This window comes from Octodon degus, unplaced genomic scaffold (genome assembly GCF_000260255.1).
Source record: "Octodon degus isolate 3935 unplaced genomic scaffold, OctDeg1.0 scaffold00001, whole genome shotgun sequence".
Lineage (NCBI taxonomy): Eukaryota > Metazoa > Chordata > Mammalia > Rodentia > Octodontidae > Octodon > Octodon degus.
This window is the reverse complement of record NW_004524577.1, coordinates 30,221,977-30,248,764: the sequence shown is the minus strand read 5'-3', so window position 1 is coordinate 30,248,764 and position 26,788 is coordinate 30,221,977.

Genomic DNA, 26,788 nt, shown 5'->3' with positions numbered 1-26,788 from the left:
AGTGAGACACCTTTCTTTCTTTCTTTCTTTCTTTCTTTCTTTCTTTCTTTCTTTCTTTCTTTCTTTCTTTCTTTTTTTGCAGAACCAGGGATTGAACTCGGACCCTTGCTCTTGTCAGGGAAGCACTTATTCTACAGAGCGATGTCCCTGGTCTTGAAAGACACATTTCTTTAAACAAGTTTCCAGATTCAAAGACATACTTATTCATATTAGTTCACAACTTGAACATTATAACTCATGTTTAACAGACCTTAACAATCAGTATTAAGTCATTAGAACCATGACATTCTGCCTCTGCCCTCCATAAATATTCATGCACATCACTTTATGTAAAAGGCAGGGTTAGCCAGAGAGTTCAGTGGATTACAGTACCTGCTTAGGCAGATGTAGGGACCAGTGTTTTTGATCCCTGGCATGCCATGCTGGCCCTGCCCCCCAGGCCTTGCTGAGACAGCAGTTGAGATTGGGCATGGTGGCATGTGCCTGTAATCACACTGCTTGGGAGACTGAAAACAGGATGATCACTCTGAGTCTGATCTGTGTAGTGAGAACCTGTAGACCCTGTGCTAAATACATAAAAAATAAATTAAAAAAATAAAGATAAAAGTCATTTAGTTCATCTCTAAGAGTTGCCAAAGTCCTAACAGTTTCACCATTGTTGAAAAGCACAAACCCAGAGTCTCCTCTGAGTTGTAAGTCAAACTCTTCAACTGGAAGCCCTGTACAAGTGAAAAGTTAAACACTTCCAACATTCAATGGCACAAGAAAATCATTTTCATCCCAAAATGGAAAATGGGAAATATAGGGTGTGACCAAAGCAAGTCCAAATTTCAGCAGGGCAAACATTAAGTCTTGTAGCTCCATGTGGAATATCTGAAAAAATCTGTAGTAAATTGTGAGCTCCAAAAGGCTTGTGTGACTCTGCCCCTATAGCATTTTTGGTGATTATAGCTCCTACAACTTCTTTCTTAAGGCTTCTTTGCTCAATCCCTGCAGCTTTTGTTACATGATCCATGTTCCTGTTTTCCAGGCTTCTGGGATCTCCACTGTACCTTTGGCTTCACACTCAGAGCTTAACACACTGCCTCTTAGGAGCACACTGCCTGGACTCTCAGGCATTCTGGGAAATCAGGGTGGAAATCTTCTTAACTGTGTAACTCTTGCATTCTGCATGTGCTTAAAAGCAGCTCCATGTGGATGACTCCAAGGACTGCTGCCTCCTGGAGCAGTAGCCAGACTTTTCTATCTTTCTCAGTTGTAGGGGTCAAGTGCCTGGATCACTGAGCACACTGAGTCCAGTTTTGAGGTACAAATTTCTTATATTGGTGTCAATTTGGAACATAGTGTGGCTGCTACTATTCTAACGCATGGTATTCTGCACTTTTCCTCCAATCAAATTCTTCCACTTTTGTAGTTTGGAGGCTGCAAAGGATGGAGACTTGTCTTTAGTAATGCCTTCAGGCTTCTTTTCTATTTTCCTGTTCCTTTTCGGCAATCAAGTTCTCTGCTCTAACTTTGCAGTCCACAGCTGTACTGAATCTTTCTGGCCAAATTCACACCATCTGAAGTCCTCCTACCAGGCCCTTTACTCTTCACTGACAACATAACTGGCTTAAAACATCCAACAGTAGTCACACCACTGCCTCAATATTCAACTGCTTTGAAATGTCTTCTGCCAGATTAATTAATCTTCTGCCTTATCTCAATCTCAAGTAAAGTCTCTGGATAACAGAAAAAGGCAGATAAACTTTCTGCCAAGCCACAATACACATCATCTGGAGTCCAGTATCCAATGCAGTTCTTCCCAGCAGAAACCTCCAAAACCTGATCTTTACCATCAGGGTTTCCATCAGCCTTCTGGTCTTCTGAGTTCTGACCAGAATCTCCAATACAGAACAGCCTAAAGAGTTCCAGCTCTACTCTTTCAGGTGATATTTCTCCACCTTTCTAAACTCTTCCCCTAAGCCCTTCCCAAAAGCTCTTGAACCACATGGTCGAGTCGCAGCAACGATCCATCTTCTCTGATACCAAATTCTGTTTTGCTTACTTTTCTCTCATTGCTCAGACAATATACTCAACATCCAAAATTAAGGAAGCAAAGGTTTATTTAGTTCACAGTTTTTGGAAGTTTCATTTCATAATCAGCTGGATCCAAGGCACATGGCACTGGGACAACATTTAAAAGTGGCAGAAGATGATCAAAGCAACAAGAACAAAAAAGGGGGAAGAACCTCTTTTTCCTCCCTCCTATTGTTTGCAGGCTGTCTACCTACACCATTCCTGTGCCCTCCTTTTGCACAAACTCAACATACTTACAAAGTGAGGGCTCTGGCTCCCTGCTAAGTCAATTAAACTTCTGACCATTTAAATTCTCAAGTTGCCGTGATGTATCAACAACTACACTCTTATGAATCCATTTGTGGATAATGTACAGAAAAGTTTATTACACCTTTTTATGAGAAACATCATGCTAATACATTTACAACCCTTCCCAACCACTCTCATCTTTAAAAATAATACTTTTTGCTTTATAGAATCCCTAGAATTTAAAAGTTATGTATTTTTAATAATGCCAATCAGCTAAAATTGTATTTTGACAAAAAAGTTGTACCACTGCTGTTCTTTGGAATAAAACAATGTGTGATAACATTAATTCTCAGCATCACTGGTGAAAAGTCAAGGTCCCCCCAACAGTTAGTTGATCAGGTATAGAATCATCTTAGAAAGTGCTTCAACATTAATAGCTACACTGTACTACAATGAAAGGTCACATCTTAGTACTGAGCATTGGTGCTAATAATCAGAATCAAAATGAGTACTTGTTTCACTCCTCTATCTAGGAAAGCACAGTATTAGACACAGCTCCTGGTAATCTATGTAGAGAAAGCTTCCAACCTACATGATAGAGGGCACAGCCTTGACTGTGAGAAATGATCAAGGACTCTATAATGTTTTTTTTTTTTCCTTTCAACTGCAAGTTACTTAGGAATCCAACACTTTGTATGAGGAAACTTGAACTAATCTGCATGGCTTGAATTACAGTTGTTAACATCATAATGGGTGGATTTTGCTTTCTTATTGCAGTGCAGCTCTTATTGGGAGTTGGAAAAAAATGAATGTCCCCAAGGTGTAGTTTAAAGTTTAAATTTGAATAAGGGCTTATTCAAATTTATACTCATTCTTTTCCTTACTAAATGCCATTATGCTGGAAATTCTATCCTAAAAATGGTTGTAGGGAAGAATTCAGTAGAACGACGATGTGGACTAATTCCTCTAAATTCTAATTTAAAGGAATAAAAGATGAGGCAAAATACATATTTAAGAACAATTACCTTTTTGTTTATGGGGCCCTAGTAGATGATCCTAGGAGACATTAATACACAATTCTAGTTACAACAACCTATAATCTCAGGAAGAAAGGAGACAAGTAGCCCTAATTTTTACTTAATTTCAGATTCTGTTCTCAAATGTCCTTGCTTCAAGGAGTATAAGGTTAAATTACTCTGGCATCTCAGCATGGCAGCAAATAGAAAAATGGAAGAAAAGCCATTGACTTTTCAGGGAAAAGAAAAGGACATTACTATATAAACAGTCATTCTGACTCACTGAAAGTTCCACTGTTACTAAAATCACTGGACTGGAAGTTGGTAGCCATCTGTTCTTATCTTCCCTGTTTATTTCCTTGGTGACCAAAGAACTTCCAGATGTTCTTTATACCTCATATCCAGAGGTTTTCTTGGATAAAGGCAAGAGAGGCCAGTGTGCCTGAGCTTGCTCCAGAGACATCCACATGAGCAACAGGAAAACTATGTTGAGATTGAAATAATCATAGGATATCCTAAATTATCCCTGGTTGTTATTTTATTATAGCATGTTTTATGTCTACTCAGTCTATTAGGCTTCTGTGATGGTAAAGCTTGCCAACTTTACTGGATTAGATGATTCCTGGAGAGGAGATTTGTTACAGCCAGGGTTTGCAAAAGGAACAATTTAATATAGGGCACATAATTTATAGCATTATTTTTATAATAGTCACCCAGAGAGTCAAGTTCAAAACAGTGCAGGGAATCTGTGCACACACTAAAGAGCTGATGAATTTGGATGAGAACTGAGATTTCATGGCAATGTCCTGCCTGGGTCCAGCTGAAGACCTAGAGCCCATAAAATGTCCCCCATGAGTCCAGCTGGAGGACAAGAGCCCAAAATAATGTCACATGCAATCCTCTTTAATGGCTCTTTGCTGAGAAAGTCCCAGAATCAGTGGTATAAGCTAGAAAGTATGTGAACAGGATGAAGGATCTAAGGGTTGTGCACTGGAGCTAGAAAGTAACACTCAAAGTAAGAACCATAGATCGCCTCAAAAGAACCCTAGCCATCTGGAGCAGCAGTGAGGTCTCAAGCATTCCTAATGATGAGAACAGCTGACTTTATGCCAGGAAAGCTATCATGACAAACTTCTCCGGATTGAACAGTGTACCAGCTTCTCTTGAGCCAGGAAGCAATGCTCAAAGTAAGGACCAGAGCTCCCTCAAAGTGAACTGTAGCCATTCTTATCAACAGAATCCTAACATCCTTTGATAATGAGAACAGCTCAGTTTATATCAGGAAAGCCAGCATGACAATCTCCTCCAGGAGAACCAAGAGCCCCCAAAAGCTCCCTAACAGCACTTCTTTTTATTTTGTTGGCAACAATCTGCAGGTGAGCTCTCCATACACAGCACCATACTGATTCATTTCAGCTGGGTGTTACAAGTTGACCATCAGCTGTCAACCCATCATAAGACTGAAGCGTATGTCATAAATCTCATTCATGTGTTAGCCCATGGTGAGTTCATAGCTGAACTCATTAGGAAGGGTGGTATGGCTGTAGGAATCAAGGCGCTGAAGCTGGAAAACTACATGTGTATCTGATCTCTGGCCTTTTCCACTTGGTTTCTTCCCACATCTCTAGTTCCTGGAGGTCATGAGTCATAGAGCTTCCCTCCACCATTCCCTTCTTCCGTGGTCTTTCTGCTTTGGAGCCAGCTTACAATGAACTGAAACCTTTGCACTCATGGGCCCAAATAACCTTTACTTTAAATTGTGCATATCAAGTACTTTGTCTAAGAAATAAGCAGTGGAAAATGGACTGATATATCTTTCTCATTCCAAACCGAGGTAAAGCTGTTGAGATATTTCTTTCATTCATTAAGACTATCTTTTGGTGATCATCTGATTAACCGCTTGTGCATATCATAACTTACATCACACGGCACTTCTTTTAGTGGTATTCACACTCTATTTTTATAATCATTGAAGATGTACAAGTAGCCATCTGTTTCAAATGATCCCATTAAGAGCAGCAGCATAATAATTGTCATTTATTTAGCAATAGCTGTGGACAAGGCCCAAGGCTAAAGAGTTTAATTAATACTATTTCATTTAAGTATTACACCCCTTATGATAGGTAATATTTTGTCATTTCATAGAAGGTAGCAGACAGTCTCAGTGATTGGTACTAGATCACATAGGCAGCAAGTAACACGAACTCAATCATATACTGCTATAGTTTACAACCAAGGGTACTGAGACCCCCAAGGGCCAGCCCCAAGTACAGATTAAGTAACAAATTTGAAGTCGTATGGTTCATTCTACTACATGACATTGTTTTCATGCTGAACTCTTTATCTCTACCTTCAATAAAGTGTAGAAAAAAATTCATGAATTAAAATATTTTGAGGTAGTATGAAAGGGTCTTGCTTTGAAAATAGGGATTAAGAGTACTCCTGAGTTAACTTTTTTTTTTTTTTTTTTTTTTTTTTTTTTTTTTTTTTTTTTTTAGCAAGGCTGTCTTCAGATATGTACTGTTGATTGGGCAGTGGTATCAAGAATGAGCTACCTGGTGACTTCTTGGCCAAACTGTCCACTTATGTGTCAGTGTGGTCAGTAGCCACTGGCAGATGAGACAGCACTAAGTTACTCTTAAGACTGAGGCAGCTAATAAAAAAGCAATCAGAATTACTGACAAGGTAAGGAACTTATTTATTTGTAATAATAAATATGTGTCACTTCCAAGAAACTGCAATGAAGATAGCAATGTGTGATACTAGGATCATGCTTGGAATGCCTGTCATTCTGGACATCTAAGTATGTACTGCTTGTCACGTCATAGCAATTACTGCTATAATGTCTCTCAAGTTAATGTTTCTTTTTTTAAAAAAAGCAATAAATGAAAACAAGAGACAAGAAAAGAAATGTCATAGGACTGTCCTGCTACAATGTTGTATATGGTTAGACTTCTAAATTTTTGTGCAAAAATATATAATTGTTTATTCCTATTTTTAAATTTCTTTTTATTTTCTCTTCATATTCTGTAGGGACAAATCAATACTTGATGGAAAATACCTGTTCCATATTATGCCTAAGATGTTTGATATTCAGACAGATAGTAAGGTGTTATGGTTTGTGTCTAGTTGTCCCCCCAAAAGCCTCATGCAGTCATGAGGTGAGGACTTCTAGAGTTTGTGTTAACTCATGATCCACTGGGATTATGTGTGGTCCAAGGCTGGGATTATGGGTCTTAGTACTGCTGGGATTACCCATAGGTGGGTAAATACTGGGAAGTACCCATAGGTGTGAGTACTTCCCCTGCCCTGGGGCAGGTAATTTGCATTACAATGTAAGGTGGGAAGAGAAGCTAGCTGCTTGAGCTGCTGCTACCCCTCCCTTGAGCTCTTGCTCTTTGCTGCTGCCATGAAAGTTTGCCCTCTGCTATGTGCTGCTCTGCGTTGGACCCAGCTGAGTATGGACTGAAACCTCCAGTAACTGTGAGCTAAATAAACGTTTCCTTCCTTCATCTTGTGTGTCAGGTATTTGTCCCAGCAATGAGAGAAGAATAACTAAGACATAAGGTTAAGCTCAACTGCCTATGTTGTAGGATAAAAATAGTGAGCTTCTCTTCTGGAGGGTTAAGAAGCTAAGTTGCAGACCAAAAATTTGAGAAAAAGGAGGGCTGCAAGGGCAGCCAATAATTTGGCCCTAGCCTTTCAAGGTCAGTGAGGACTCAGGACATAGGAGAACCTGTACTGGAACATCATGTAACTCAGTTGTGTCCTGAATTTTCTGAACAAGAAGATTATGGGGTCACAGAGGAAAGTGATCAATGATGTAGAGTGTGCCTAAGGAGAGTCACATGGAGAGAAAACATTCTCTTAGGCTTTCACAGAGAGCAAATTGGTCAAACAATGGCCATGACTCATCCACATGGCTGACACTGACAGAGGATCTACAAACTGCGGTACAGGGTTTCAGGATAAATCCTGAAGGGATTTGACTGACATTGTCAGATGAAAAAGTTACATTTCTTGTTATACAGGTCTTGCTCTATCTTGGTCTTAACCATCCAGCAGAAAAGTATAAAAATGAAATATAAAACGTAAAGCCATATTAATATTCTGAGTTAAAAGGCTCAAGTCAACAACTTCTGACATTGCCAATCGTATGGAAAACCCACTACTATTATGGACTACTGGACTATATTGGGATATTTTGCTGAATTCAAGCACCTACAATATTTAAATGACAATGGCATACAATTTTCTGACCAAACTAAACAAAAAAAGGGAATACAAATTACGGGCCATTTTGAATCTGTATATTCAAAGTAGTATAGATATACAGCTACCTTCTCTTAATTCAATTTATAGAAAGATTTGTTTTAATAGAATTGTTCTAATAATATCCTGTTTGTGGACAGGATACCATGTCTGCATATTGTACTATGAATAATCACTAAGAAGACAACAAAGGGCATGAGTTCAAACCCCAGTTCTGAAAAAAAAAAAAAAGACAACAATATGTAGTGTATTAATTATTGAAACTGTCCTACTAATTGGTTTTGAAACTGTCTGTCTATTTGTTTCTCAAAATTATAAAAAAGTTGAAAAAAGCAAAAAAAAAAAAAAAAGCGTCACTGAAATGTATTATGTGACCAACTCCTAGGTTCACATTTGAGACAAATCCTGGTGATTTTACAAGAAATGCAAAAAGAAAGAACAGACAGTAGGAAGTCTCCTATATTTTAGTTTTGTTTATTTTTCAAGTTGGAAAGAGGTTACTGCTCAAAGCTGTGCCTGCAGTGGCTGCCTGAAGTAGAATAGTATTTCACAATATGGCCTAAGTGTGGATTCTCCTCCTTCAATGACTTTCATATTAGAGCTGCTCTGTCTCCCATTTAACATAATGGAACTTCAGCCTAGTTCGTTGCCAAGCTCTCATTGATCCTTGGTGTGGAATAACTGTGAACACTGGCTCATTAAGCCTCTCTGAAGTCCTTGGAGAGAAGTGGCAAGCAATATCCCATCATTTTCTAGCAAAGGAAAGAAAGATAAAGTAAATTGCCTATTGTGTACCTGTGTCCCAGCCTTCTGGACATTTCTATCTGGATATCCTGCTGGCTTGATAAACTCAACTTGTCTCAAATTGATTTCATTCTCTGCTCATTTCCAAAATATTTCTCTCTTCCTGGGGATTGTCTTGGTGCAGCTATTAACATTGTTCCTTAGTAGAAGCCTCTATGTGGTCCCTTATTTTCTTCACTTTCTATGTTCAACCAGTTAGAGTATATTTATTTCTTCTTTGAAAAAAATTTCAAACCCATCTTTTCTCTTCATTTTCCTGCTTCATTTCTTTTTCTATGCACTTCCTTTTCATCCTTTATTCAGATTTGGAAAATAACTATTTATTCGTGCCCACACTTTTCTTCTTCAGTTTGTCTTTATTTTATGTCTCCAAAGTAATTTCATAATGCTAGTTATATTATTTCCTTCCTTGACCAAAATGCTTTGATGACCCCCACAGAGCAAACAAGAAACAATCCTGACTTCATAGCAGTCAGGTCTTTGACCACCAGACAAGTTTCACACAGAGGAGTCCCCTCTGAACCCCACACTCTAGTAACAAGAGCTTTTCTCAATGTCTTTTACCTTTCATAACTTCAATTTATGCTGAGTTTACATTTCATTCAGATTATTTGTTAGAAAAATTTCTTGTAATTTTTAGAATCCTACACTCACAAGTTATTTATTTCTGAGGGCTTGCCAGATAGCTCAGCAGATTAAAGCACCTGCTTAGGCCGGCTCAGAGGCCAGGTTTCGATCCCTGGCATGCCATTCCAGACCTGCCACTGGTGTGCACTGAGAAGGGGATTGAGGTTGGGTGTGGTGGGCCTATAATCCCAGCACTTGGGAGGCTGAAAACAGGAGGATCACTATAGGTCTGATCTGTGTAGTGAGACCCTGTAGACCCAGTACTAAATACATAGAAAAAGAAACAAAGTTCTTTCTTTTTTATCATTTGTCTGCCTATTTTTGTAAATAGTGTTGTGCTCTTTTGGACCTTCATTATAAGCTGTTATTATTATCCTAAGCAGACTTATAATTAATTACCAGCATTTCCCAAAATAAACTGTAAGTTCTTTGAGAACAAAGTTCATATTTATCCATGTGTGAATTATTGACAGCATGATTCTGAGCACTTACTAGGTGCGAAAGAAATAAGTCCACATAGCGATTTATCGGTAGCAGATAGCTTTTTAAGAATGAATTTGATCATGTTTATACAGTAATTCTGTAAGGCAATTATTATGACTGATGCCCAATTTACAGATGAAAGAAACTGAGCCTTAAAGAAATAAAATGGGGCTGGCCAAATAGCTCAGCGGATTAAAGTGCCAGTTTAGGCAGACACAGGGGCTGGGGGTACAATCTCCGGGTCTGCTGTGCTGGCCTCACCCCCAGGGCACAATGATATGGCAATTGAGACTGGGCATGGTGGTGCACACCTGCAATCCCAGCACTTGGGAGGTTATAAACAGGAGAATCACTATGAGTCTGATCTACACAGTGAGACCCTCTACATCCTGTATACCCTGTACATCCTATCTTAAATGCAAAAAAGAAAGAAAGAAAGAAAGAAAGAAGGAAAGAAAGAAAGAAAATGACTCTCCCATGAACTGTTTACTAGCAGACTCCTGCATTACACCCAAGATGCTTAACTGTGAATCTTGATTTTAGATCACGAGGTTAGACTACGTGTAAAATGAAGCAAGATTGGAAATTCACCCAAATAAAACCAACTTTGATAAAACCTGTTTTTCTGGCCACAAACATGCTAGATATTGTTCATATTGAGAAACTGTTAATGTCCAGAAAATCATCCACTATTTCTAGTATCTTCTCAGATAGTAAAAAATATACATATACTTCTAAGGGTGAAGATTCTTTGTCTTTCACATTTGGAACAATTGCAGCACAGACATGTGCTTGAATACCAATGAAATTTGTGAAGTTTTGTTGAAATATTAGCATCTAGTCAATGCAAGTTTAGTGACTTTGGCCATTTGCTTCTCCTATGTCCAATCTTCACATGATGATGCCAAAAATCTTATGAAAAAAAATGCACACAGATTGTTTGGCTCCTGGAAGTCTACCTGGTGACTGAAGGAAAGTTTTTCTAGTTTTCTTAGCTGAAAGCTTTCTAATCAGTTTTCTTGGTTGAAAACTTTCTTATTAAAATCATTTACTACAAATAACACACCTAAACATAATCCACAAAAGGAGTATATTTCCTTGGATCATTCACATGTCATTTTTATATTGAGCATTACTTTTCTTATCTATAACTTGTTTGGGGTATTTTTCCCATTTTTTTTCTGGATTGGTTTATGTTGATCAGGATATGGGCTGTCTGGGAGATCTAAGCCATGTTCCCCTGAGAAATTAAGCCCTTTTCCTTCATCTGTATCTGACCTTTACTTTAACCCTATTTGCTGAGATGTGCAGAGCTGGCTACATAGAGATGAATATTCCCCCATGTCTAGAATGGAGGCCTGACTAAGATCCTGTGGAATTGCAGGGCTAAGATATGAGACACAATCTCTGCTGAGGCCATGAGATTAAAAAATAAATTAACCCTCCTCATGGTAAAGGTGCTAGCTTTCCAAACATCAAACTGTTTGCTGAGCTACTAATTGTGGAGCCTCTGTGCCTGGTGCAAGGGTATTTCATCCCTCCTTTACAATTTATGCCTGCAAAAGTTGTTCTTCCTGAGCACTCAGGCATAATCTTTACCCTATGCTCTTGCCAGTGACACAAACAATACAAGCTGTGGGCTCTCTGAATCTTGGCCCTTTGTTCCACTTAGAGCAATTGGTCATCTCAAAGCCCCTTCCACTGCAGATATCTGTCTTTTTCATCCATGTGCCACTTTGCCAAGTAAGAGACTGAGTCCTCTGTGGAGGTTTTGATAACTGTACAGTCTTCTAGTTTCTCAAATACTTCTATGTCTACATAAAATGACAAGTCACAATTCCACTCTAATTTGTTAGAGATGCTTGAGAGCCCCCCAAAACAAATGGACTGTACTGGTGACTATAAGTTTTCTATCTCTTTATTCCTGATATAACCAACATTCAGTATTGTCCCTTACGTAGTTCAGCATTCTCCATGGACCCCTATGGTCCATAACTACTTCCCATGTTATGTATCCAAGCTGTGCTTCTTACTAATTGAAGCGCACTCAGCTTTTTTCTATGAATTTTATTGTGAAATAAATAACAGTGAGACAGTTTCAAAACAGCTTAGTAGGACAGTTACAATAATTAATGCATTGCATATTTTTGTCTTTATAGTAGTTATTCAGAGTACCAGATACAGACATGATATCTTGTCTAAACACTATAGAATAGGCCCCAATGGCCTAATGGATAAGACACTGGCCTCCTAAACCAGGGATTGTGGGTTCAAATCCCACCCAGGGTATAGGGATTGTTTAAAAAAGGAGGGCCTGTGAGATGATTCAGTAGAATAAGCACTTCCTTGGCAAGCACAAGGGCCTGAGTTCAATCCCTGGTTCTCCTCCAACACACTCAAAAAAAAAAAATCACTATTAGCGCAAATCTTTCTTAGCATTGAACTAAGAGAAAGTAGCTGTATATCTATCCTATTTTGTATATATAGATATACATATGTATTTTTTTCACTACAAAATGGACCTTCATTTATATCCCCCTTTTTCATTTAGTTTTGTCAGAGATGGGTATTCCATTGCCATTCAAATATTGTAGGTGTGTGAATTCAGCAAAATAATCCACTATAGTCCAATAATCCACAACAGTAGTGGGTTATCCACGGAACTGGCAATGTCAGAACTTGTTGACTTGAGCCTTTTACAGCCCAGCATATTAATATGGCTTTACTTCTTATACCTTGTGTTTATACTTTTCTGCTGGATGGTTAAGACAAGATCTGTATAACAAAAAAGTGTAACTTTTGTATCTGACCAGGTCAGTCAAATCCTCTCAGGATTTACCCTGAAACCTTGTACAGCAGTTTGTAGATCTTTTGTCAGTGTCAGCCATGTGGATGAGTCATGGTCATTGCCTGACCAACTTAGAACTCTTAGCTTTGATCTCATATATATGACTGCACCCTTTGAATTCTTACTAAAACCTACAATGATAATGATTACTGTTTCCCTATGCAGCAGACATTTGAAGTTGTTTCTTATAGTAAATTAATTGCAGGTACAGTCTCACTCTTTACTCTGTTGTCCCTCCAGGTAGTCACACCCATCTAAAAACTAAGTAGTACAATTTATTTTTTTCATTCCTTGAGTCTAGACTGTACTTGTGTTTGGTTAGTGGAATGGAGTGCAGTTGACCGTGTGCCAGAGTTGAGTCTGAACTTCAAGGGGCCTGGTGTACCTTACTGTCACTCTCGGAGCTGCTACACCATGTTATTAAGCCTATACCCACTGCTCTAGGGACTGAAATTCATGTATGGGACACAGCAGTTGTCCTTGTTAAGACCATCCTAGGTGAGTCTATGAAATTTGACCTACAAACATGCAAAGAGTTGCCTATCTGATCCTCAGTATATTTAGGGTGGAAGAATGAGACCAGCATGGACCAAAAGAAACATTTTTATATCCCATAGATTCAAAGAATACAATGGTAATTGTTTAAATCACTAGATGTTGAGCATTTTATACCCAAGCATTGAGCATATTACTCTAAGCCACTTTATACAGTGATGTTGATACTGTTAATATCACTATTTAATGGCTGAAGATATTTAGAGTTAGCTAGATTATTGATTTAGCTAAGTTCTCACATCAAACAACAGACAACCAGGGCTGGAGCCAAGATAGTCTGAACTGCAGACACTTCTGTTTAAATATTGTTTATCAGGGCTGGCCAAATAGCTCAGCAGATTAAAGCACCTGCAAGCAGGCTCAAGGACTGGGGGTTCTATCCCTGGGCCTGCTGTGCCTACCTCTGCCCTGGGGCACACTGAGAGGGCAACTGAGACTAGGCATAGTGGCATTCACCTGTAATCCCAGCTCCTGGAAGTCTGTAAATAGACAGATCACTATGAGTCTGATCTAGCAGTGAGACCCTGAACACCCTGTAGATCGTTCCCCAAAATACAAACAAAAAAAATATTATTTATACAATTCTTCTTCAGGATCATATAACTGATACCTTGTAGAATAGCTAAATGTATAGGTAAATTGAGTATACTTACCTTGATTTTTCCTGTGGAAATGAAGATCAATAATTTACTGATTTGTCTAAAGTCACAAAAATCAAACCATTGTCATAGGTTTTAAAAATTGACCCTTAACACTGTACTTCATAACTGATATTTTCTATCTCAGTCAGCAGGACTATTTTTTATGTTGGAAGATTGCAAGATTCTTAAGGATTAATAGTTTAGGTACTCCTTGGTGCCCAGTACTGGGCCCATTACTCAGAGGGGTCAACCTGTACTTATTCAGAAGTCTTTGTTTGCTTGAGTCTGATTATTTTTGAAGTCATTGTCACTTGAGGAGGGGACTGAGTGGTCCTGGGTCACAGGACATGGCAGAAGGAGGCTGTCAGCCAGACTGTAGTGCTAGGTTGAGAACTGTATGCGTATGCTTCAGCCCAAATGGGAATTCTCTTCTTCTGAAATAATGTACTTTCCCCTCCAAAAGAAACATATGTTATTACCTGATTCTTCATAACTGTAACTTCTTGTAGTGATGGAACAAACAAACAGACATGTAAATTAAGAAACTCACTTTGGGGAGAATGAAAATTATCTTCTATGAAGAAACACCTAAATTCTAGATTTTGCTTCCATAGGGTCCAAGATAAGATTGTCCTTTGACAGATCAAAGGGGGGAAAGATTAGCATTAAGTATAAGCAATGTCAAACTCAACCTGGAATTTCAAAAATTGCCTATTTTTGTCTGCAATTCCTTTAAAGCAAAGGATTTGGTTCTGCGATAGAATCAATTAAACTGATGAAGTGAAAGGGAGGTACACTCCGGGGAAGCAAGCCTTAAATATGAATTTCTTTTCTTTTCTTTTCCTTATCCCTTGCAAAAGAGTGTGTAGCGAGGCAAGATTAGTTCTTTTCTATTATGCAACACATCCTGCATAAAATCTCACAGAATGTACGCTTATTCATTCCATAATGAAGTTAAAGATTTTCTCCACTCTGGGGAAAGATCCACGTTTCCTCATATTTCTTGCTTTTGACCTGTTTCTGTGTGCTGAAATGCAATATGTGACTCATGGCTAACTTTCTAGATATCAGGGAATGCATTTTAATCACATAATAGGATAATTACAGAGTCTGGTTTAGGATCAGGGACCAAACTGTATTTTGTTTTCTAATTTATATTTAGAAAAGTTTTAGTAATTTAAAATCCCCTCCGGAATCTGTAAAGGTAAAAATCATTTTAAAAGTGAGGTAAACTTTTTATCATTAATGGGTCATTGATACGTAAAACTTTAAAATGCTAAATTGTTAATATATCAGAGTTGCTTAAAGAAATGTGTGAACTACCAATATGATGGGTGCATGGTCTAATTTCTTTGATCAACATTATTTGTGAAATGTACTTTCTTGAAACCATTGTGCTTACTCATGGGCCAAAACTTTTTCTGTGCCTCCTAGTACAGTTTGAAAGCAGCTTCAATAGTTGTCCTTTCAAAACAAGGCTGTGATTAGGGATCAAATTCATGTGACTGATGTCAAGAAGTGAAAGAACCAGATGGATCAAATATGGTTTTATTGTTACTGTTTTGGAATATAAAAGAAACATAAACGTGTTACCCCAATGAGTGAGAAACACATTTATTCTTATTATTTCTAAATTATAAAATATTTTTATGTATTTGGTTCAGGGTTTCATTATGCAGCTTGGACTCATAGTGATCCTTCTATCTCAGCCTCCCCACCACTGGGACTATAGGCATGCACCATCACGCCCAGTTTTGGTGGCCAGCGCCCGGGTTACAGGGCTGACATGTCCGAGCTCTCTTCCCAGCCCAAGCAACACATTTAGAGTGGCACCAAGTTGCGCAGCATGCTGGCTGGTTACAACAGTGTGTCTGTGTATGGTTGCATGGAGTTGCAAAGCCAACAGTGAAAGGGAGGAAAAAAACTGTTTTACCTAAAACTTACTACTTTTAATTTTGTATTTCTCAGATGAAAATAAATGGACAGAAGCTCCTCTTGTATTGGCACTTCACTCAAATGCTTCTCCATGCTTAAAACTTGGTTTCAGTTTTCGTTTTTAATACTGAGAAAAGAAAATTTTAATCTAAGATATCTCATTCAGAAAAGAGTGATGACAAAACCTATGATCATGGTAGAATACATAGTTACAATAGTTAACCAATCCATGTATCAACTGAAATTTTATGAAATCCCCAGGTGTAATTTATAAAATGTAATTGGATGATAGGGAAACTGGAACATAAATACTGCAGATTTATGAGAGGAATCTGTTCATTGATGAATGAAAAATATGTTGCATTCACCTAATATAGATATTGGCAGGTGTCAAGTCCTACTAGCTGTTGATCAGATACGTGTTACTATAATACATATTGCCATATAGCAGTTTGTTTATTCGGGGCTGAGGGAAATGGAAGTCTGAATGCGTGAGATACTAGCCTGTCTCTCGGAAAGTCTGTTTCAGAAGGTTCATTTTATCTCTTTTGCTGTATTGTATCCATTAGAAGTGAGTCAAAAGGTACATAACTCATACTCAAAAGGTCTTCAGATTACACAATAGGAGGACCTATAAGGCTGATCACCACTGATGGAACAATCAATAAAATTGGAATTCAGCCATATTATGTATTTAAATGTATGTTGACATTTTAGCGTTCTTAGTTATATGGTTAATCTTACCTGTGAAGCACATTCAGAGACTCTTGCAGAGCTGATTGTGTCATAAAGAACTTTACTTATTAGTAGATTAACCAAATGAAGCTCATATTTGATGTGTCATTAGGAGATGAAGCCCAGTTGGGAGTTGATTACTGCAGTTGTGCTTCAGTAACAACTGTTGAATGAAATTTATGAATGGATAAAAAATTCAAAGTACATATTTTTATAAAAACTTCTGTGGCTGTCCACATCTCAGTGTGCATAGTGGAAGATGCGGATGTTTGTGTGTATGTTGTATACACACAAATATAAGTGTTAATATTAATTAATTAAAGACTGTCCTACTGAATGTGGATAAATGGAAGGAAATGTTTATATTCATCTCTTTCACTTCTAAAAGAGCATTTTAGTTTTCTAACTTATAAATAGAAATTATTTTGAAAGATAAAATGTTTACAAAAATTTCAATGAGGAAAATGCTTACATTACAATATTTTTGGTAGCATTATTCCAATTACATAAGATAAAATATGAAAATAAATGAGAAGTAACTATAAATATTAGCAATCATAATTGAGGGAGTTTTTCTTATTTTATTTTAGAATAAAATTGTTATTTTATCTTCATCCTTATTCCCACAGAAAACCATTATTGTTAAGTGAGACTATATTCTTCTCATATATATTTATATATTTTCATCATATATAAGTACATAATAATTTGCTTCAAAGATACTATTTTGTGTACATACTTCTGAAACTTGCATTTATCATCATAAAATAACATTGCTTAAAATATTGTACTAGTTCAGAAGTTCTTACTTCTGGACAATAACCTCAGAAATACAATGCTTTGTTAATTATAACTGCTTACAGTTACATAGTGTTTACTGTATGAGTCTCTGTTGTATGCAAAAAGTATCAGAATATTAGTTATTTGAAGATTATTATGTTAAATGTAGATAAATGGAGGAAAAATTAAATTTTGGTTATATTTTCAGTTTTTTTCACTTTATCTTTGTGGTAATCACTATTTAACCTTTAATATAATCTAATTGTAATACAGAAAATCTACTCTAGTAGGTAGATTTTTCTAATATTAAAATTTTTCTAATGTTAAGCACTAAAGAAGAGCTAAAATCCAATCAAAATATGAGATTAAAGACATAAAAGCACTCAAAGGCACAAAGGATTAGAATGTAGATTAGTCTCTTGATACAAATGTTCCAATTTTTAGTTTTGCTGTGAGACCTTCTCAGGTCATATTAAGATTACAGGCTCCTCTTTGTGCCTTCTTTCTTAACTTTCTGTCCCTAAACCTAAATTATTTCCGAATTTCTGTTTGTAGAATTTGAATACCGTTTTTATGCATGCTTTTGTTGTCTTTGGAATTGTTCTTCAGTCCCATATGCATATCAATACCCCCCAGGAGATCAAAGTTAATCACAAGAAATAAACTGGACTCTAGCTAAATATCTGTTTTCTGAAGAGAAGTTCCATGACATAAGAATCCTACGAACTCCTAGTCGCACTTTCATTCTCCTGGTGTGCAACTAAGGAATTGAGATCATAGATTTTTCAGTCACCAAAAATGTTAGTAATACCTTTGAGCATGTTCAATAAGGCTAAGTTATGAACTCTCTTTAATGGTTTTACAAGATGAAACGTACGATCGCTCAAGGATGATTCATTTGTTTTGTACTATGTGCACACTCACTATATGGTCTAGCTTCTGCCTACATACATTTAAAAAAAAGGAAGTCATACTCTAAGACAGCCTGCCTCATTTTAGGAGAGCTCATTTTGTTGGAGGATAAAAGGATCATTGATTCTGTTTACAAGAGCTCTAAGAACAAGATGGTTTTCATGGGAATGTAGTGACTGGAGTTTAGATTGGGTATTGGTGGTAGAGTTTGAGGAAGTGGGATAGATAAGTAAATTATGTGTTATCCCTAAAACCATGCACCATTGATTATGATATCATAGGCCATAAACCTAAGAAGCCAAAAGGAAGCTATTCAGACTCCAGTGTTCTAGATTCTCCAGTTGGTGAGCTAGTGCTGAAAAGAAATAGGTAGAAGGACATGACTTATGAGACCGATGATGAGGACAAGGGACTATTTCAAAGAAATATTTAAGGTTGGAATTATTTGGGTCTAGACAAAGAAATCTTGAAGAAAGGCAATTGTGTTTATGTATGGGTTTGAAACTCTTTAGCCACATATCCTCCTTGAAACACTAAACTATTTCATAACACACTTGGTAGTAAAAACCTGACCTGAACTGAGGTGCAAGTTAAATTCTCTGTCTCACTTAGTATGAATATTCATTACTTTGTTTTGTTTCATGTACTAAGGATTTTTTTTTTTTTTTTTTCAGTACCAGGGATCAAACTCAAGATTTTGCACTTACATCGCTGAACTATATCCCTGGTCACTTATGCACTGAGGATTGAACCCATGACTTTTGCACAGAACTGTGTTCCAACTCACTTTAAAAAAATTTGAGATGAAATCTGCAAAAAAATTGTGCATTTTCTGAGGCTGGATTTGAACTTTTTTTCCTCCTACTTCAGTTTCCCAGAATGTTAGTATTACTAGTGTGTGTCACTATGCCCAATGAATGCTTATATTTTCCTACAGAAACACTGATGTATTTAATCATGGAATTTTGTTTCAGGCCTTGCTGGATTCACTGGGTATTAGAGGGTATGTTAATCACAGAACCTTTCCAAAGGTCCGAAGTTTGAAAACTATGAAACCTATGTGTCCTTCATATAGGCTATCACCGATCTTTTTCAAATCCATTTTTTTTTTTGTTGTGACAATCTTTTTGCTAAAATGTTTTCTGCTTTAATAAATTTAAAATATATTGATATTGCAAAATGACAATTCTTAAGGAAAATAGCAGTCAAAGAATCATAAAGAAATTAAGTACAGATAGCTGGGCATCATGGCACATGCCTGTAATCTCAGCAGTGAGTTGGCTGAGGCAGGAAGATTGCTGAAAGCTTGAGCTACAAAGTGAGTTCAAGGGAGAACTTTGATAGATTCTGGGCAGCCTGTTGGACTGCGGTAAGCTCTGACCTTCCTTAGCTCCCAGCAGGAAGGTGTGGAGCTTCTGTTAGTGTTTGTCAAACTTTTAAGAACTTTAAAGGACTCTGAGTGGCCTGCAGAATACAGGAGAACTGTGATCTGTCAGCCCACCACAAGCAGGCATAAAGCTTCTTTGATGGAATCGTAGTGGTCCCTGGGACTCTGTCTGAGTGATTATTGGGAGCTTAAGAAATTTTTTTAAAAATTAACAAAAGGCAATTTCAGTCCTCTAGCCCACCAAGAACAAATCCAGCAGACAAACATATATACAAACTTGGAAATTATGACACCTGAAATCTCTGAAATGATAGCAACTGAAGTAAAGAAACAAGTCCATCAGGCTATAGAGGAAATAAGATCAGAAATGATCTCTCAGGTCCAAAAAGGAATGACAACAATCATGAAAGAATTGCTCAGAACAGCTGAAACAGACACAGATTTAAAAAAAAATAGAGAAGAATAGAAAAATGATGGGAACACTGAATGAACAATACAGGAAAGAATTAGATGCAGGAAACAGATTCAAATAGATAGCCAGGGAATTAAGAATTCCACTGAAAGCTGGCAAAAGCTCTTGAATGAAACTGGAGATAAACTTTCAGGCCTCGAAGACAGTGATGCAGTTAATGAATGTGAAAGGAAAGATCTCTTAGCTACCTCAGTCCTGAGATAAACATCCTGTCTGGTTAAAGTTAACTATTAGTCACTAGAAAGCTAGTGTCACATTTTACTAACTTTGCAAAAGTACAAATAAAATATTGGTTTGTTGTGAATATATATATATATATATATGTGTGTGTATATGTAAAATATATATATATATATTTTCATATATATATATATGAAGGGATAGATATACAGCTACTTTCTCTTAGTTCATTAAGAGGAAAGGTTTGTACTAATACTGTTTACACAAAACATCACGTCTACATCTTGCCCTCTGAATAACTACTACAAAGACAACAATATGCAATGTATTAATTATTGTAACTGTCTTACTAACCTATTTTGAAACTGTTTTATTGCTGTTTTATCTTCTTTCTCATTAAAATAAATAAAAATATAAAGAAAGAAAGAAAAAGAGAGAAAAAAATAACACGGAAAGGGCTGGCCATATAGCTCAGTGTACTAAAGCACTTGCTTAGGCAGAAGCAGAGACAGGGGTTTGAGTCCCAGCATGCCATGCCAGCCTTGACCCCACAGCATGCTGAGATGACAAATGAGACTAGGAGTGATAACATGTGCCTGTAATCCCAGGACTTGGGAGGCTGAAAACAGTAGGATCACTGAGTTCAATCTGTGTAATGAGACCTTGTAGATCCTGTAATAAAAAAAGAAAAAAAAAACTAATAAGGAACTAAGAAATAACAATTCACCAGCTACAAGGCAACAGAAAGAAAAAATAACATGAGAATAATAGGTTTCAGTGAAGCAGTGGGAGAGAGCACAACTGACATAAAAAGACTATTTGTAGAAGTACCAGCAGAAAATTTTCCAAACATGAGAAAAGAACTTGACATACAAAGAAGCAAGGCATATAGTGTTGTACACAGCCATAGTCATAATAAATCTGCACCTACACCTGGACACATAAAAACTCAGATCTCAGAAGTTCAGCAACAGAATAGAATATTAAAAGCTGCTAGAGAGAAGAAACAGATCCCCAACAATGGAAAGCCCATCAGAATTATGGTAGATTTTTCACAAACCATTAAATCAAGAAGTGCTTGGAGTGAAGTATTTCAGGTTCTACCAGAAAATAATTTCCAATCCAGATTGAGGTACCCTGCAAAACTATCTATTAAACTCAATGGCAAAATAAGATCTTTCTATGACAAAAACAATTAAAGAAATTCAAGACCACCAAACCAACCCTGCAAAGGCTACTGACAAATATTCAAGAAAGGGACAGAAACAACCACAGATTTAAGAACACCAGAAAGCCACCACCAAACAGAGCAAGTAATTGAAAAGAGGGAACAAGTACGGAACCTATAGCAAGAAAATAACATGACAAAGATAAACCAATATACATTAGCTATAACCATCAATGTAAATGGTCTCAGTTCACCAATCAAAAGAAACAAATTAGTAGAATGGATTAAGAACCAAAGTGAAACAATATATTGCATACAAGAAACACATTTAACTCAAAAGGAAATCCACAGGCTAAAAGTCAAAGGATGGAAAACAATCCTGCATGCCACAAGAAACCAGAAAAAAAGCAGAAGTAGCTATCCTGGTTGTTGACAATATCAATTTCAAACCCAAAATCATTCAAAGAGATAAAAAAATGTCATTACATACTTGTTAAAGGAAAACCACAAGAGGAAGAGATAACAAATATGCATATATGAGTACCCAATGTAGGAACACCACCCTTCATTAGACAAATTTTAACAGATATTAAAAATAAAATGAGCAATAATACAATAGTAATGGGGAACTGTAACACATGATTGTCACAAAGAGATAGACCAACTAGGCAAAAAAAAAAAAAAAAATTCAACAAAGAAAGAACAGAACTAAGCCAAACTTGTGAAGAAACTGACCTGGTAGACCTTTACAGAGTGTTTTATCAATCAACAACAGAATGCACATTCTTCTCAACTGCACATGGGACATTCTCCAAAATAGACCATATGATAGCACACAGGGCACTCTTAAATGCAAAGGAATTGAAATTATTCCATGCATACTATCTGACCACAGTGCAATAAAACTGGAAATTACTGACAAAAGAAACTACAAAAATAGCATAAACACATGGGAATTAAATAACAACCTCCTAAATAACCAGTGGGTCACAGATGAAATTAAAAACTATTTACAATAAAAAGCAAATGTAGACACAATGTACCAAAACTTCTAGAATGCAATGAAAGCTATATTAGAAGGAAATGTAGAATAGTAAATTTGCACATTAGGAAAAGAGAATAAGCCCAAATAAATGATCTTATGCTACACCTCAAGCTACTAGAAAAAGAAGAGCAAGTCAAGCCCAAATCCCAAAGAAGGCAGGAAACTATAAAGATTAGAGAAGAAATTAATGCACTGGAGACTAAGAAAACAATAAAAAGAACAAATGGATCTAAGAGTTGGCTCTTTGAAAAAATAAATTAAATTGATAAACTCCTAGCCAGCCAAATTAAAATGGAAATAAAAACCCAAATTCATGCAATAAGGAATGAAAAGTGTAAAATCAGTAGTGACCCTAGAGACATTTAGAAGAGCAATACCTACTTACAAAATCTTTACTCTTATAGGATGGAAAACACAGAGGAAATAGACAGTTTACTAGATACTTATAAAATACCAAAGCTGAGTTAAGAAGATATACAGGGGCGTGGGGAGATGACTCAGTAGAGCAAACACCTCCCTGACAGGTGCAAGGGCCTAAGTTCAATCCCCAGTTAAAAAAAAAAGAAGATATACAAACTGTGAATAATCCAACAATGAGAAATCAAATTGAAAATGTAATAAAAAACTTGCCTACAAAGTAAAACCCAGCTCTCAGTGGAATCACAGCAGAATTCTGTGATTCCAAGAAATTTAGAGAAGATTTGATGCCAACTTTTTGTGAACTCTTCAATGAAATTGAAAGGGAAGAATTCTCCCAAACTCATTCCTGGAGGCAAGTATCACTCTGATTCCCAAACTAGAGAAAGATGTAACTAAAAAAGAGAACTACAGGTCAATCTCTCTAATGACTATAGATACAAATATTCTCAATAAAATACTAGCAAAAAGAAAACAGTAAATGATTAAGAAGATTATATACCATGACCAGGTGGGGTTCATTCCAGGAATGCAAGGATGGTTCAACATACACAAATCCATAAATGTAATATACTACATCAATCGAACCAAGAACAAAAACCACATGATTGTCTCAATAGATGCATAAGAAGCTTTTGACAAAGTCCAATGCTCATTCATGAAAAACCTTACAGAGAATTAGAATAGATGGTCTACATTTCAACCTGATAAAACTCATCTATGAGAAACAAACAGCCAGCATTGTACTAAATGGGCAAAAAATGAAGGCCTTCACTTTAGAATCAGGAATAAGACAAGGATTTCTACTGTCTCTACTCCTATTCAACATAGTTCTAGAAACATTAGCTAGAGTAATTAGATAAGAGAGAGAGAAATAAAAGAGAATAAGTATTGGAAAAGAAGTGAAATTATCATTATTTGTAGATGAAATTATACACTACACAGAGGACCCCAAAACCTCCAAGAGTCTTATAGTTCTAATCACCAAATTCAACAATGTAGCAGAATACAAAGATAGCACCCCCAAATCAGTAGCATTTTTGAACACAAACAATGAATGCATGGAGAGAGAAATTAGGGAAACCATGCCTTTCATAATAGTAGTGAAAATTATAGTACTCTGAGAATAGAGACTGAAGATGATTTGAGAAAATGGAAAAATATTGCAATGTCCTGGATATGAAGAACCAGCATAGTGAAAATGGCCATGCTTCCAAAATTGTTATAACAGATTCAATGCAATCCCAATGAAAGTACCATTAGTATACCTCACAGAACTATAAAATCTTTCTTCAAATTAACTTGGAACCATCTGAGACCCAGAAAATCAAAAGCAATCCTGGGAAATAAAGGAAAAGCAGGAAATATCACAATCAATGATGAATTTATACTATAAATCTCCTGTGATAAAATCAGCCTGGTACTAACATAGAGACAGACCTAAGGATCAATGGAATAGATTAGAATACAGACACAACTTCAAACACACTCAGCCACTTTATCTTTGATAAAGGGACCAAACATGCTCACTGGAAGAAAGATAGCTTTGTTAATAAATTGTTCTGAGAAAACGGGCTTTCCACATGCCAAATGCTAAAACTAGATGCATGCTTATCACCATGCACAAAGATACAGTCAAACTAGATCAAAGATTTAAATATTAAAGCAGAAAAACTGAATCTTCTACAGGAAAATGTTGGTAGAAATCTTAAGGACACAGGGATAGGTACAGAGTTCATCAACAAAAACTAAACTGCACAGAAAATTATTCAAAGAATCAACCACTAGGATTTCTTCTTTGTGAAAAGTTTCTGCACTTCAAAACAAATCTCCGACAGAGTAAAAAGAAAACCCACAAACTGGAAAAAAAAAATTATAGCTGACTGAAACTCTGACAAAGGCCTTTTGTCTAGAACATATAAAGAATTTAAAAATCAGGTCCCTCAAATTCAAAGACCCAATCCAAAATTGGGCATCTGAGATGAATACACACTTTTCTGATGAAGGAAATACAAATGGAATGTAAATATATTTAAAAATGTTCAATATCATTGGTCATTTGAGAAAGGCAAATTAAAATAACACTGAGATTCCATCTTACACCAGAAAGAATGATTAACATGACTCTGCAACTTTGGAAGAGACAGACACTCCTGCTTTGGGCCAGACTTCAAGACAAAAGAGTAAACAAATGCAGCCACATACTTCCCTAGGGATGAGCATAAGGGATTGATATTCTAAATAAGTATCAGTGACCTTGAAAGCGCCCAAATGAGTCACTACCCAACCCCCAACAGGAAGAAACCCTGTCCCATATTTATGCCTGCTTGCTACGTGACTCACTTCCCCATTTGGTACCAGATTTAATCAATTTTACCTGAGCAATGGTGCTTGTAATCCCATTGGTTGACTATGGTTTTGTCCCACCTCATGCCCACCTAAGAGAGTTCCCATGTTCTCCACCACCTTAGACCTACCTCACCACATGATTTTACTCCATAAAAAGTCCCTGGAAGAGAAAGCTTCCCTGGGACAATCTGCTTTGGCCTCCCTTCTGTGCATCACTTGAACAGAAGCTTTCTTTTCCACAGTAAATATATTCTAGTCTTAAAAAAATGATTAACACCAAGAAGTCAGCCAATAACAAATGCTACAGAAGCTGTGGAGGAAAATGAACACTTCTCCACTTTTGGTGGGAATGCAAACTGGTACAACTACTATGGAAGTCAGCATGGATATTCCTTCAAAAGCTAGGACTGGAGATCCCATTCAAGTCAGTTATTCCCTTCCTGGATATTTTTCAAGATGAACTGAAAGCCTGTGCACAGTGATATATGTGCACCCATGTTTATAGCAGCATACTTTGTCACTGCTAAATGCTGGAAACAACCCAGATGCCCATCAACTGAAGAATGGATAAAGGAGATGTGGTATTTTTGCACAGTGGAGTATTTTTCAGCTATAAAATAAGATAAACTTGAGTCTTTTTTTTCATAAATGGATACAACTAGAGAACATACTCTTAAGTGAAATAAATCAGACCTGCATGTACAAACATCATATTGTCTCCTTAGTGTAAGAACCTGAAATAAAAAAAAAAGGTACACTATATTCTGGGAAAAAGAAATTAACTTATTCAAAAGGAAAGAGTTACTGAGTTGAGGAAAAGGACAGAAGATGTAGTGAGGGAAAGAGATTTATGTAGGTAATAAGATGGATGTTTTATGCAATTGTACTGTGCATTTCTGCTGGTCTATGGAAAGGAGCAGATAATATTAATTTGTTTTCTGTCCTTTTTCAATTTTTTGTACCTTTTCTTAATTTCTTCTTACATATTTCTTTCTTTTTTCCTTCTTCCAATTTTATATGCGTATATCTGGTAATATGAGTAATTGGTTGGAAGACAATGTTATGTATTACACATACTGTGAAATTCATATTACTTTGTTAAGTGAATTTCTATATCACTTGTAATTTTTTCACTTTTAATTCTCATTTGCACTCTGTTAAGAAATCATAAAAATGTGAGCTCAAATGTAGAACAAACTGTGTGGGGAAACACTGCCTCAAAAAGACAATAAATAAATTAATGAATAAATGCATAAATGCATAAATAAATAAAAAAGAAATTAGGTGGAGATACAAGGAAAAGATATTCTACATCTGCAAATGAGTTAAGAAGTTAGTGCACAAGAGTGCATAGCCCTACCTCCTAAATCCAGAAAATATATTCCTATAGATAAAATATATCTAAGCATATTTGAGATTTTGATGTGGGGTGAAGATAACCTTTTCTGTATCATAAAAGGTAAAGCAAGACATAAAAGCAGCATCCCTTTGTAGAGAATATCTTTCCCAAGTAAACTTCCATGCACATAGAAGAGGGACAGGATGAAATAAAAATGTTCCTGCCTGGTCAGTAGAGTAGAAATCTCCATGGAAATATAGCAGATAAGGACAATTTTTGACACTAACAGGAAATGTAGCCATTTTCAAATTTCAACCCAATATTCACCAACAGTAAGGCAAAGAAGCCAACACTGTCTGAAGGTGAGAGCAGACCACCGTAACGACACATTAAGCATGCTAAATCCAGGTTGTAGGTTTTTTAAACAGAGTACATAAGAATCATCATTTGTGGGGCTGGTGAGATGGCTCAGTGGTCTAAAGCACCTACTTAGAACAAGCTTAGCAAAGCACAGGG